The 13,560-nt window shown below is 35.1% G+C and overlaps 1 protein-coding gene across 1 annotated transcript in view; it reads right to left on the reverse strand.

Moving 5' to 3' along the window:
- The window catches only part of LOC117400360 (hepatocyte nuclear factor 4-gamma-like), a 34,729-nt gene extending 23,825 nt beyond the window's left edge, over window positions 1-10,904 (reverse strand). The window contains exon 1 of the mRNA XM_034000199.3: window positions 10,744-10,904. The gene's annotated coding sequence lies outside the window, so the exon portion shown is untranslated. The remainder of the gene's footprint in view (window positions 1-10,743) is intronic.
- Between the last annotated feature and the right edge of the window lie 2,656 nt (window positions 10,905-13,560).

Consider the following 13,560-nt stretch of genomic DNA (forward strand, 5'->3'; position numbering starts at 1 on the left):
ATACATATGGACAGACATACAGATTGACACATACGGACATACGAGCAGACATACAGATACGGACAGACATTCAGATAGACACCTCCTTCTACCCCTTTAGATACTGATACTCCCAATAACAAAAATATAATTAATGAACACATTCAGGTACAGGAGCACCTAAGACACCACCACCAGTGATATGCATCTTCAGTGTTGAATAATACAACTCTTCTTTCATCAAAGCATCATGAGGGAAAACGGAACAAAGCAACAGAAAACAGATAAGAAGAACCCTGTACGGGACCTCGACACCTGTAATATGCCTTTAAGAAATGATGATTACACACCACCATTCATGGTCATGAAGTCTATAAAGTCAACATAAATATATACTGTATACACGGTATGAAAGATAATGGTGATTGCCTGGATCACATGTTATTATTGATTACTATGTAACTGCCTAGTAACAGCAATGCAGGAATTCAAATATATTGTTTAGCCTTGTTCTACAGCAACATTTTATTTAAGAAGTAAGAATTCTGTATCATTAATGCATATATAAAATGTCCAACTTCATAATGTGACTAAAATGGATGTTACTGTATAATAAAACATGAATTCAACAAATTATTTGCAGCAGTTGTGCACATGCTTAGATATCCAGTTGTTGGTGGTTTTATTGTTGATTATAGTACATATTATTATTATAACACTTTGAATGAATGAATGTGTAAATATGAACCGTCCAAGGACTCCCTTTTGAACTGAATGATACCTTATATGTGAAATGTTAGTTTATTTTTTCCCCATTTCTTTTGATAAAAATCACATGCTAGTTTGTTATTTATTTTGATCAGCCAGTGAAAAACAGGAAGCTATTTATGTTTAAATGAAAAGGTGCCTTGTTAAAAAAAAAAAAAAAAAGCTAATGTTGCTTACGATTGTAAGTCGCCCTGGATAAGGGTGTCTGCTAAGAAATAAATAATAATAATAATAATAATAATAATAATAATAATAATAATAATAATAATAATAATGTTCTTTTTGGATTTGGGCTGGAGTGGTTCATCAAATTATCACCAAGACGTACTTCAGATTTTATACAAGTTAATTTCTGTGAATGATAAAGCTTGGATATGATAATAATGTTAAAATACCCCTCCTCCCCTGGCTCAAAAATATTGCAAAGGGGATCCCCAGTGACTCACCTGTAGTAGTAACAGCAATAGCACATGGAGTGTGAGCAGGATCTCAGTTTGTTTCTCCTAAAGTGGTCTTGAGAAATTATTGAGACATGTCAGATTTAAATGAAAAGAAAAAAATAAGATTCTCAAGCATTTCTTTTTTTTATATAAATTTAGTCATTGCCAATTATTTTTATTATTTTCTCCCAATTTGGAATGGCCTTTTATTTTTTTAGGCTCAGTTCACTGCACTGTCTTCAGCTCACTGTGCTGACTCTGGAGGGCGAAGACAAACACACGCTGTCCAAAGCGTGTGCCGTCAGCCGACCGCTTTTTTCACACTGCGGACTCACCATGCAGCCACCCAAGAGCTACAGCGTCGGAGGACAACGCAGCTCTCGGGCAACTTACAGGCAAGCCCGCAGGCGCCCGTCCAGACTACAGGGGTCGCTGGTGCGCGGTAAGCTGAGGACACCCTGGTCGACCTAACCCGCCCTCCCCTCGGGTGGTGCTCGGCCAATTGAGCGCCGCCCCCTGGAAGCTCCCGTCCTCGGTCGGCAAAGGAATAGCCTGGACTCGAACTCGCGACGTCCAGACTATAGGGCACATCCTGCACTCCACACGAAGCGCCTTTACTGGACTAGAGATTTTTGATCATTTGTTTTTTGATACAACAAATATCTTTTGTCCAGCTTTCCTCCCTACAGAGTTGTAGTAGCTGTTTGGAAATCTTGACGGACAGCTGTATGGAAGCCCAGAACCGCACAGTGAAAAAATAAATGAAGGGGATTATCTTGTTTTTCACTATGCGGTTCAGGGCTTCCGTACAGCTGCACAGAGAGGCTGAAGATGGGATCCCGTATCAGAAATCCAGAAAGAAGAAAACTGCATTATCCCTTAACTGCATGGCTTTTTCATTTCTGATCATTCTTTTTATTTTTTAAAGGATATAGAAAAGTAGTACGGTCTTCCAAACCAGGTATAGTATTATTATCAATATGGGGACTAGAATGATGTGCCCTTAATTTAGTACTCTATGTATATTTGGAGGTATCATGATACATGCTTACAGTCAGACAAAACAGAAATCAATGTCAATAGGGAAGCTATAGCAATTTGTAGTCACAGAATGGTAAAAAGTAAACCAAAGAGAAGTTTAAAAAGACAAGCCTGTGATTGTATTCCTCATAAAATACTTTAAAAAATACAACATATGAAATTAGTTTAAATGAAAAAATAATAGTAAAAATAGATTTATATTTCAAGGTTGAATATATATATACAGTATATATATATATATTTTTAATAATTCCATACATGTCTAAACCACATACAAACAAAGACTGTAGTCGAATGACAACAGTTAAACATGTTTGTACACAGTTAATGATAGGCGACATACAAGGATGTTGAAAATATTGATCATAATTTTTGCAAAGCAATGTTTATTTGTTGCAATGGTACTACTGTACTTCTTGACTATACCATATCACTTTTACACATTGCCTAGTTCTGTGCAACCAATCTTCAAGCCATTAGCCAGAGCAATAAACTTAAAACCCCATGAGTGAACTCCAATAAAGGGATCATATTCCAGTCTGTTTATTTGCTTGTGTTCCTTAATGACAGAAAAAAGACCTTTGTACCTAGTGTTACCTGAAGCCACAAAGACATCTCTGCTAATTCTAACTGTCTACAAAACACAGCGACTGTTTGCCACATTTATGCTATATATATATATATATATATATATATATATATATATATATATATATATATATACACACACAGTCAGCACTCAGATATACGACACCCAGATATACATCAGTCACGTTTTACCATCCTTGTATTAAGAATCAAATCAATCCCCATTATAAATATGTGACAAATTAATGCACTTAACTGTCACACACGATTCCGGACTCTGTCACCAGTTTTCTGATACAAAGACCATCTGTTCAATGTTACAATTTATCTGATTATCTGTCATTTTTTTTCTTGCGTGCGCAAGTCTTTATTGTACAGTTACACAGCGCTTCCTCCATTTTCACCTGACGAAAATTTAGCAACAACAAAGCGAACGAGAGCTACTGTAATGTAAAACAGTTAATCATTAGTATTATTAATTTCTTAGCAGATGCATTTATCCAGGGCAACTTACAATTGTTACAAGATACCAAATTATTTTTACATACAATTACCCATTTATACAGTTGGGTTTTTATTGGAGCAATCTAGGTAAAGTACCTTGCTCAAATGTACAGCAGCAGTGTCCACCACCTGGGATTGAACCCACAACCCTACGGTCAAGAGTCCAGAACCCTAACCACTACTCCACACTGCTGCCTTTTTAGATACTGAATTTGTGTGTTATATGTTGCATGTAGTGTGTAAATGTTGGTGTATTGTAGTTGGTACACGGGATATATATATATATATATATATATATATATATATATATATATATATATATATATATATATATATACTGCTACAATACACACTGTATTTAAAAGTATGTACTGTATTACAGTCCACGTGTCCACTCTTTTGGCAAGTGATATTTTTAGAATCACATCGTTCTGAATCAAAATACTTCTGTTGAAAATATAGTACTGTACCAATAAAACCAACTACAGTTCATCTAAACAGAAGCCTACTTATTTTAAAACACAGTCTTTTCAGCTATGCATTTTTGACATTGTATCTTTTTTGTGTTCCCTGAAAACCGGACAAGGGTTGGAACAGGCCAAAATCAAGTAAGAATTGTATAGGGTTGGATATGTGAGTGCTGACTGTATGTGTATATATATATATATATATATATATATATATATATATATATATATATATATATATATATATATACAGTGCCTTGCATAAGTATTCACCCCCCTTGGACTTTTCCACATTTTGTAGTGTTACAACCTGGAATTAAAATGGATTTAATTGGGATTTTTACCATTTGATTTACACAACATACTTAACACTTTGAAGGTGCAAAATACTTTTTATTGTGACACAAAAGTTAATTAAACAAAAAAAAGACCACATTTGTTGGTTGCATAAGTATTTACCCCCCTGAGTCAATACTTGGTAGAAGCACCTTTGGCAGCAATTACAGCTGTGAGTCTTTTTGGGTAAGTCTCTACCAGCTTTGCACATCTGGATCCTGCAATTTTTGCCCATTCTTCTTGACAAAATTGCTCAAGCTCTGTCAAGTTGGATGGGGACTGTTGGTGAACAGCATTTTTCAAGTCTTGCCACAGATTCTCAGTCGGATTGAGGTCTGGGCTTTGACTGGGCCATTTAAGACATTCAGGTTCTTGTTTTTAAACCACTCCAGTGTAGCTTTGGCTGTGTGTTTAGGGTCATTGTCCTGCTGGAAGGTGAACCTCTGCCCTAGTCCCAGGACTCTTGCAGACTGAAACATGTTTTCCTCTAGAATTTCCATGTATTTGGCTCCATCCATCTTGCCCTCAATCCTGACCAGTTTCCCAGTCCCTGCCGATGAAAAGCATCCCCATAACATGATGCTGCCACCACCATGCTTCACCATGGGGATGGTGTTCTCAGGGTGATGAGCAGTGTTGGCTTTGCGCCACACGTAGCGTTTTGCGCTAAGGCCAAAAAGTTCAATTTTAGTCTCATCAGACCAGAGAACCTTTTTCCACATGTTTGCTGTGTCTCCCACATGCCTTTTGGCAAAATCCAAACAGCCTTCTCTAGGCAGAGTCGTGGTTGTGCCATATTCTTTACATTTTTTAATAATGGATTTAACGGTGCTCCGGGGGATGTTCAAAGTTTGGGATATTTTTTTTATAACCCAACCCTGATTGGTGCTTCTCCAGAACTTTATCCCGGACTTGTTTTGATAGCTCCTTGGTCTTCATGATGCTGTTTGTTTAGATATGCTCTCTAAGAAACTCTGGGGTCTTCCAGAAACAGGTGTATTTAATCTGAGATCATGTGACACTTTAATTGCACACAGGTGGACTCCATTCAACTAATTATATGACTTCTGAAGGCAATTGGTTGCACCAGAGCTTATTTAGGGGTGTCACAGCAAAGGGGGTGAATACTTATGCAATCAAGACTTTTCAGTTTTTTATTTGTAAATAATTTTGAAAAATATGTAGATTTTTTTCCACAGTTCGACATTATGGACTATTTTGTGTAGATCAGTGACAAAAAAATCCTAATTAAATCCATTTTAATTCCAGGTTGTAACACTACAAAATGTGGAAAAGTCCAAGGGGGGTGAATACTTATGCAAGGCACTGTATATATATATATATATATATATATATATATATATATATATATGCAGGCTAACTTCAGTATAATGAACCCTTCTTATAACAAACACCTGCCAACAGCAAGAACTAATTTTTTCAATGCAAAATTAGCCCATTAGAACAATCAAGTACAGGATCCATAAATACTTTCGCTTTATACTTGAGAGTGTACAATACAATGTAATTTTGTTATAAAACAAACTGTTACTTAGTTCCCACTGACACACAACCTTTTAACAAAGTTGCTGGAATGTTTAAATTGAGTTATGATGTTGCTACAAGGTTGTGTGTTAGCAACTTCTCAATGCCTGCATGAAACATGTGAAGCTTGTACCTGAAGTTTAAAGATAAGCTTCAAGTTCAAGTTTATGGACATTGTTTTTCGCTTTGATAGAAGCCATGATCTGGACTATAGAGCTGGTGTAGTGTTAAGAAGTGGTACATCGTCAGACTGGGGTATGTGTTCCAAAACTTGACCCGTGTAATGTCAGAAAGTGATACGCTGTCAGATTTTGGTACATATGCAATCAATTGCGATCTGATGGGTGTTCCTATTGTCAAAAAGAGGTACATTTACCATTAATTATACATTATTTTTTGCAAACTTAAACTGGAAACAGACAAACAATTTCTCTAAAAAGAAAAAACAATTTGCAAGAAATCTATCGCATAGTTGCAGAAGTAAAAAAAATGTACAAGACTAAATATATTGCATGTGATAAATATTTGTATACTATTTTGATAAATTACATTAAAAATGACATAAAAGACTGGAAAATAAGATAAATCCAATTAAAAAAGATGTAAACGACCAAAAACAGCATAACATATAATATTTGAATGGGCGCTTCCCTGCTTTCTTGGTGGAAGTTGTTTAGGCAAGCGCAGTGCTCTGAATACCACTTTTTACCTGAAAATAACACTACACCAATCTGATTTAGACATGCCATGTTCTTAAATAGTAAATGTAGTATTTCTTTTGCAAAACAGAAACGTTATGTTTCACTTTCATTGCATTTGCACTTTTATTAAGTCTGTAATACAATGATGCATTTACGAGATTATGCTTCAGTTCTTCTGTCATATCAGTCTGATATAGCTGCCTGTTTGATGATAGGCAATTTGAGATTTGATATTAGTGCCTAGTTTTACACTGAATTTGCCAGGTGAATTCATTGACGTTGCTTGCAAACAGTGATGGCGTCTGCTGGGAACGAGTATGAATTAAGAAGCTCTAAAAAGTATGATTATAACTTGTATGATTATTCTTTTTTCATTCATTTTTGTTTTCAGTAAACTCAAAATTATTAAGGTAACCAATGTTCTTTTGTTTTCAGTGCAAACAAATAAATTATATTCCAGAGATTCAGGGAGCTCAGCAAAATCAAATTATGCATTTTTCAAGAATGCAGTTTTAGATATGTATTTCTACAGTGCTTAAAAAACATAGAACATGGTTTAAAGTAGTAAAGCGAAAGGCTCGTTAAAAGCCAGATAATTACTTACATGTTTACCATGCTGACATTATTTATTCCTTATAAAACTTAATGCAAAAGAGGAAAAAAAATTGGTCTGAGATGGTTGCAGTTGGATTTACGTGGGCTGGTGGTTACGCTACAACCTAACTCGCTTTCAGTTTCTTATTCTTACTATGATTGGCTGCAAAGACAAAGGGTTTTTATTGTGCACAGTTTCCTAGTAACTGTAATATCACTCTAATTGTGTAATAGAGTCACAGAGCCCGAATGTTCGAGTCGGAGTCCCAGTCCGAGTCACACAAGGTCGAGTCGATTCTTTTGCGGCCGTGACTCGAGTCACAAAAAATGCGGCCACTGTTTCGGTGTGGTCATAAATATGAACAGTTTGCACATATATATACTTGCTTTCAAGATGGATTTTTGTTCATTAATAAGAAAAACACATATAAATAGATAGCCAGAACATAAGTTCTTAAGTCTCCCTCTTTATCAACATTTGAAATAAAATGTTTTAAGCTGTGTTTAATTACAAGTGATGAGTTGCAACTAACAATAATGATGCATAACATACAGTGCTTGCATAACAGTAAAAGCGCACTCACAAAATTGAACAAACACTAGAGTGTTTGCTAAACGGCAATAAACTGTCAATCACAAAATTGAACAGTAAGTAAGTACAGTACTTGCATCACGGCCCACAGTCTTCTTTCTCGTTGTTAACCATAGCAACGGGAAAGAAGATCACTGATTGGCTAGCGAGGATGACAAGGCATGCCAATCCCCCACTAGCAAAAGACAATGTGAGAGTGACATTTCCTTTTCTGTTTCAATTTATTTTTCAGCATTGTTTTGCAATGAAATTACATATAAATAATATAAAAACATTGTAGTCACATTAAAAGTTGCAGTCTGTGTTAAAAGTTGCGGTTTCCGCAACAAATTCACAGACCGCAATTTTCTTACAGCCTTTTATTTATAATTTTTGACCACTACCGTATCCTTAAATCTAATCTATATGTTTTGTAAATAGATATACAGTATGTTTATGAATAAAAATGAATTCTAACAATAGGAATCAATAGGAAGTTTATGGCATCATCACTATGGCAAGCCAAATGATCATTTAAAGATATGTCAAATTATGTATAGATATCTCTAAATATTTCCAGATATCTCTAAATATTTTAAGATATATTTAAATGGAAATTTAAATGATATCTCTAAAATGCATTTTCAGATATATTTAAATCATGCTCACATATCTCTAAATTATTTAGATATATTTCTAAACAACTTCCGGTTAATTTAGAGACATCTCTAAATCATTTAAAGATATCTCCAAATAACTTCCTGTTCATTTAGAGATATCTTTAAATCATTTAGAGATACTGTATATTGAAATAACTTCCTGTTAATTTCGAGATATTTATAAATGGACAGGAAGTCTATTCAAAACATTTTCACAGGAAGTCATTTATAGTTATCTTGAAATTACTTCCTGTTCATTTCGAGATATCTCTAAATGACAGTTTGGTGTACCATGCTAGCAAAACATTATTTAAAGATATCTGTAAATCAATTTGAGATATCTTTATTTAATTTTTAGATGTCTCAAAATGAAATTAAGATATCAGCAAAAGGGTTTATTTACAGATGTCGCATCTTCATTTAAAGATATCTTAAAATGAAAATATCTCTAAATGATAATTTGGCTTTCCATATCGTCACAGATATGCATACTGGAAGACAGGGTAATATAGGTGCCATAATTTTGCCATAAACAAAGCACTATTTTAAGCCATTTAAACGTTTAAGCCATTAAAATTGTGACCATATCTGTTGATTTTTCAGATTAACAATCAATGTGTTACAAATACATTTAGCGCATGCAATAATATTGTGCAAAGACATAAGTGGAATGAGATGGGTTTTTAAAAGAGCTATGTTTTTTTCTGACCTCAGAATTAACTGTGGTATTTTATATAAGATTTATTTTTAATGTAATCATTTTATAGTTAAGATTAAATGTAAAGAGAAACATCATTGTATGCGACAAACTGTATATCCACCTAGAGTTTAAAACATCCAGTTCAGAAAGCAAACATTAACCTTGAGTTACTCAGCATAGTGGAAGATTCTGGGATCCTACTACCATTTATTAGTCTGAAAGCAATGCATGCTTAGCACCACTGGTATGTTAGCTCTTTTATTATGAGAAACCTAAACCCAAACGTGTTTCAATTTCAAACCAGCAAATACAAGTTACAAAACATAATAAAAGTGGGTTTAGGAAAAAAAAAAAAAAAAAAAAAAAACAACACTAACATATACTTATCAAGTACAAGGGTGAAGTGCAGTTATACAAATGTATGCAGTCGTCTTCAAAGCACTACACTGACAACTGTTACACTCTTTCAAAGAGTCATATTCATGTTTTTCCTACTATATCAGAGTCTTCAGGGAGATTAAAAATTAAATTGATACATAACAATAACAGACAGTGTTTGGTTTTTAAAATGACAAAGGTTTTCAAGGGATACTTAAGTTAATTGCAACTAAAACTTCCTGTCTTTGGATGTAAAAGAAAGGTGCACAGAAGGATAATTTATGACAATTGTGTGCATATTTTAATAAACAAGAACTTTGAAAGGTTAGAGTTTTGTTAAATGTGAACAGGAGGAAACTGACTTTCCTCCTTTAGATTTGGATACAGACAAGGTGAGATGCAATACACAAACTATTTTAATAGAGACTTCTGGTAATACCACTGGTTCTGTCTGAATGCTCATGCTAACTGATAGAATGCTGGTAGAACTGAACACAGCTTTTAGAGTATGTAATGTAACAGGTTTCAGTCAAACCATTTAGGTGACAACCTTACTTTTAATCAACTAACAATATAAATAGTTTGCTTTAGAATATATTATCATTACCTAGGGGTCTGTGGACTATCAAGAATAAGGGATTAGAAAAAACAATGAATGTAGAAAAGTACTAGAAAGGATGTTTATTAAAAAAGCTAATTAAACCAAAAGTTTAACAGTCATAATGCTGTTTGATTTAATTAATGTTTCTTTTGTATTTTCTTCTAATTTCTTATTTTTTAATGGTTATGGCACGACCTAGAGGCAAACAATAAGAATAAGTTTCATATGTTTAAAATGTTTATGTAGTTTTATAATGTTCACATCAGAAAGTTTAGGCAGGTTGAGGTATAACACATAATTATTGTTTGCTATCTAAATGAATTGCACAAAACATACTGATGCTGATAAAATACAAAAAAAAAATGTCAGCAAATTGTATGTGCAAATACTTGATTTTACAACCTATTAATACGCATAATACAAACTGTAAGGACATGCATACACCTTTTAAACAGGGTTACTCTATTAAAAAAAAAAAAGCCCAGGATTACACATATATGAGGGCAGTTAGATTACTGTAAATACAATCAGAGAAGGCATTCCCACTAGGTTTTTAATTAACTTAGAATCACAAATACACTTGTGTCATGTGTTCTAACAACACGTCCGACATTCACAAAGAGCTGACAGGTTTGTGTGTGTACAGACCGAAATATGCTGAACTTTCTACAAGAATATTGACATGTGATGGCGTCACAAAGGTAGACAGATATATAACAGGTCAGTTACATATTCGTAAAAGAGTAGTTTCTTGGACAATAACAGCAATCGCTGTCCTATAAACTACAGGCAATGCGGAGGTACTTCAAAAAACTATTTTACTTTTATACTAGAGTCATCTACTAGCAAGCAAAGTATTTTTTAATCTTACCTTTATCAAAGTGAATACTTTTCTTTTCTTCTGCTATTAATCATAAATTCTTCTTAAGTATAAACAGGTAAACGGATCCTACTAAGTTGAATCCTTTTCTGGTATTTTTAAGTAGAGACAATGTTACCATATGGTATACAATACAACTAGACCCACACTTTGGCGACAGGGCAGCCTGTCATTAAATCGATTTACTAAACAAACTGAAACTTGGGTGGGGATGTTAAACAGTAACCAGCTTCAATAATAAAAAAAAAAACTGAAAGCTTTGTCAACTCAAACTCTAAAAGTACCTTAAATTAGTCAGGGCCAGGAGATTTCTTAAAGAATAGAGCCATACGTGTAAAAATAATTTATAGGTTTAACCTTTTGATTCCCAAATTATATTAAAAAAAAAGTAAGGTAAAAAAAAATGATAAGATGGTTTTGTATGTACAGCTATGGCCAAAGGTTTTGCATCACCTAGAATTTTAGGATTGAGACATAATTTAAAAAAAAAGAAATTATGAACATAATTTTGATCTTTTATTTAAGCATCATGTAATGAAAGAAACTACAAAATGTTATTGCAAAAGTCTACCGATAGTCATAATACGAGTACAGTATTTCATGTTCGATTTCAAAATGTCACATTTTTCAATGGTTGTCAGTTTTTCATTAAGTATATGGAAAACTACAAACCAGTATGTAATTCAATATGTTAATGAAACATTTGTAGCGTCAGAGTGGTTCATAATATCATTCTGTGTAGGAAATTAACAGAATTGAAATATACAAAGAGGGGAGGGGGGGGGGGGGGTCCTAAGCCATTCCCTGTGTCTACTTGGTTTCTGGTCACAAACTCCCCGACTGACAAAGAATGCTTTTAAAAAGAGTCATAAACTAAATACTAAACAAATGGCTCATCTGCACCATTGCTAAATGAATCATTTGGCGCCACGAGCCAGACAGTCTTGGGTGCTTTGACACCTCGGACAGAGAACAGTACCCCTCATAAATACAGCGGACAGGGGAGAAACAGCGGACCAATTGATAACAAGGGGCCATCTAAGAACGAGAACAACCAATGGGAAACACTCCACGTGGACTCGGGCACCGCCCAAAATAGACAAACTATCCAATCACAGCAGTAGACAAACTATCCAATCACAGGGCAGCAGTGTGGAATAGTGGTTAGGGCTCTGGACTCTTGACCAGAGGGTCGTGGGTTCAATCCCAGCTGGGGGACACCGCTGCTGTACCCTTGAGCAAGGTACTTTACCTAGATTGCTCCAGTAAAAACCCAACTGTATAAATGGGTAATTGTATGTAAAAATAATGTGATATCTTGTAACAATTGTAAGTCGCCCTGGATAAGGGCGTCTGCTAAGAAATAAATTGATTGATTGATTGAATCACAGCGGTAAAGAGAAGATTACAAAAGTATGAGCGCGACACTCAAACAGGGCTCTCAACACGAAATCCAAGGTTCTGGATACACAAACAAGTCTATGAACTGTGACAAGGTGAAAATCCAACTGGAACGGACATACCGTTTTTGGACACTGTAATACGAGATAACTATTCTAGTGTTTGCCTTGGTGTGGGAGTCCGCTGCATAAGACGTCTAAAATCCTAAAATTACTTGTAATCAAATCTCTAACTTAGCCCCGATTGATCACCGGAGAAAGAGTTGGATGAACATTTGAAGTCAAAATATATTCAATTTATTGAGCTAGCAGTGCCAGAGTTTTGCGGTGAAATATCCCAGACATAACCGGACGAAGAGTACACATATTGGTGGAGGAATTGCTGTTTCGGTGGAATACCTACATAGTTAATGACTCTTGTTCTTTGCAAAGACATTTGTTTTCGTACCCTGAAGTGGAGACGAAACGCGAGGAAGGCAGACCCCGGAACCTGGACCTGTCCTTGCCAGCAGGAGAGCCTTTGAGCGCCTGTATTGTTGAAGACACGGATCAGCTGGAGGAGGCAGCGAACGTCCGTTAAGTATTCAATGAGTAGTGTTTCAATCCTATTATGATCTTGAGAATAAGCAGACCTTAAAGTAAAATTACCGTTTTGTTTTAGGTAGAATGTTGAGTTAATGAACACTATAGTATTTGTTTGTTGTATGTGATTTATACAAGTTGATATGGGTTTTATAAGGCAATTATCATTCTGCATTTAAGGCTAGAATCCAAGTTTAGCTGTCTTGGTAATAAATAATTCTTGATAGATTGTCTGGACGCAGAGAGCGTCTTTATCTCGCAAGAGTGAGAATGGCCTTGATAGCCAAAATATATATATGAGACTGATTTAACGATGTTTTGATTATCAAATATTAATGAAAGTAAATATTTGTGTTACTAATGATACCTCTGTTAAGCCTAACCTTCATCTTAAATAGCTGTCAGGAATGCAGTTATAACCTTTAAGGGAATCTCCCATAGATTGCGTTGGATCACTGATCAACCAGCGGGAGTGGGGTGTCGTTGTTTAACCCTTTGCGGTCCATTGTCGGACTGGGTCCGACATTGCAATTATTCCTCACAGGTCCTTTGTCGGACTGGATCCGACATCATTATAGCAACGCAATAAACGGGTTTCTAGTGTTTTTTTCTCCGGAAAAAGCCGAGAAAACCATTCAGTTGCCGAGTGGGAGCGACAGGAACTGAGACAAATCGGAAAAAAAAAAAAAAAAAAGGCGTATCTCATGAATAGTCATATATGGTATCAGGTATCAGATAACCGGGCGTTCATAGTAAACAAGCTGGCTGAGTGCGTCAGTGCACTGAGACTATCATGGACATTTGCAGAGCTTTTTTCAGATGTTAT

Source organism: Acipenser ruthenus, chromosome 4 (assembly GCF_902713425.1).
Source record: "Acipenser ruthenus chromosome 4, fAciRut3.2 maternal haplotype, whole genome shotgun sequence".
NCBI classification, from domain to species: Eukaryota; Metazoa; Chordata; class Actinopteri; order Acipenseriformes; family Acipenseridae; genus Acipenser; species Acipenser ruthenus.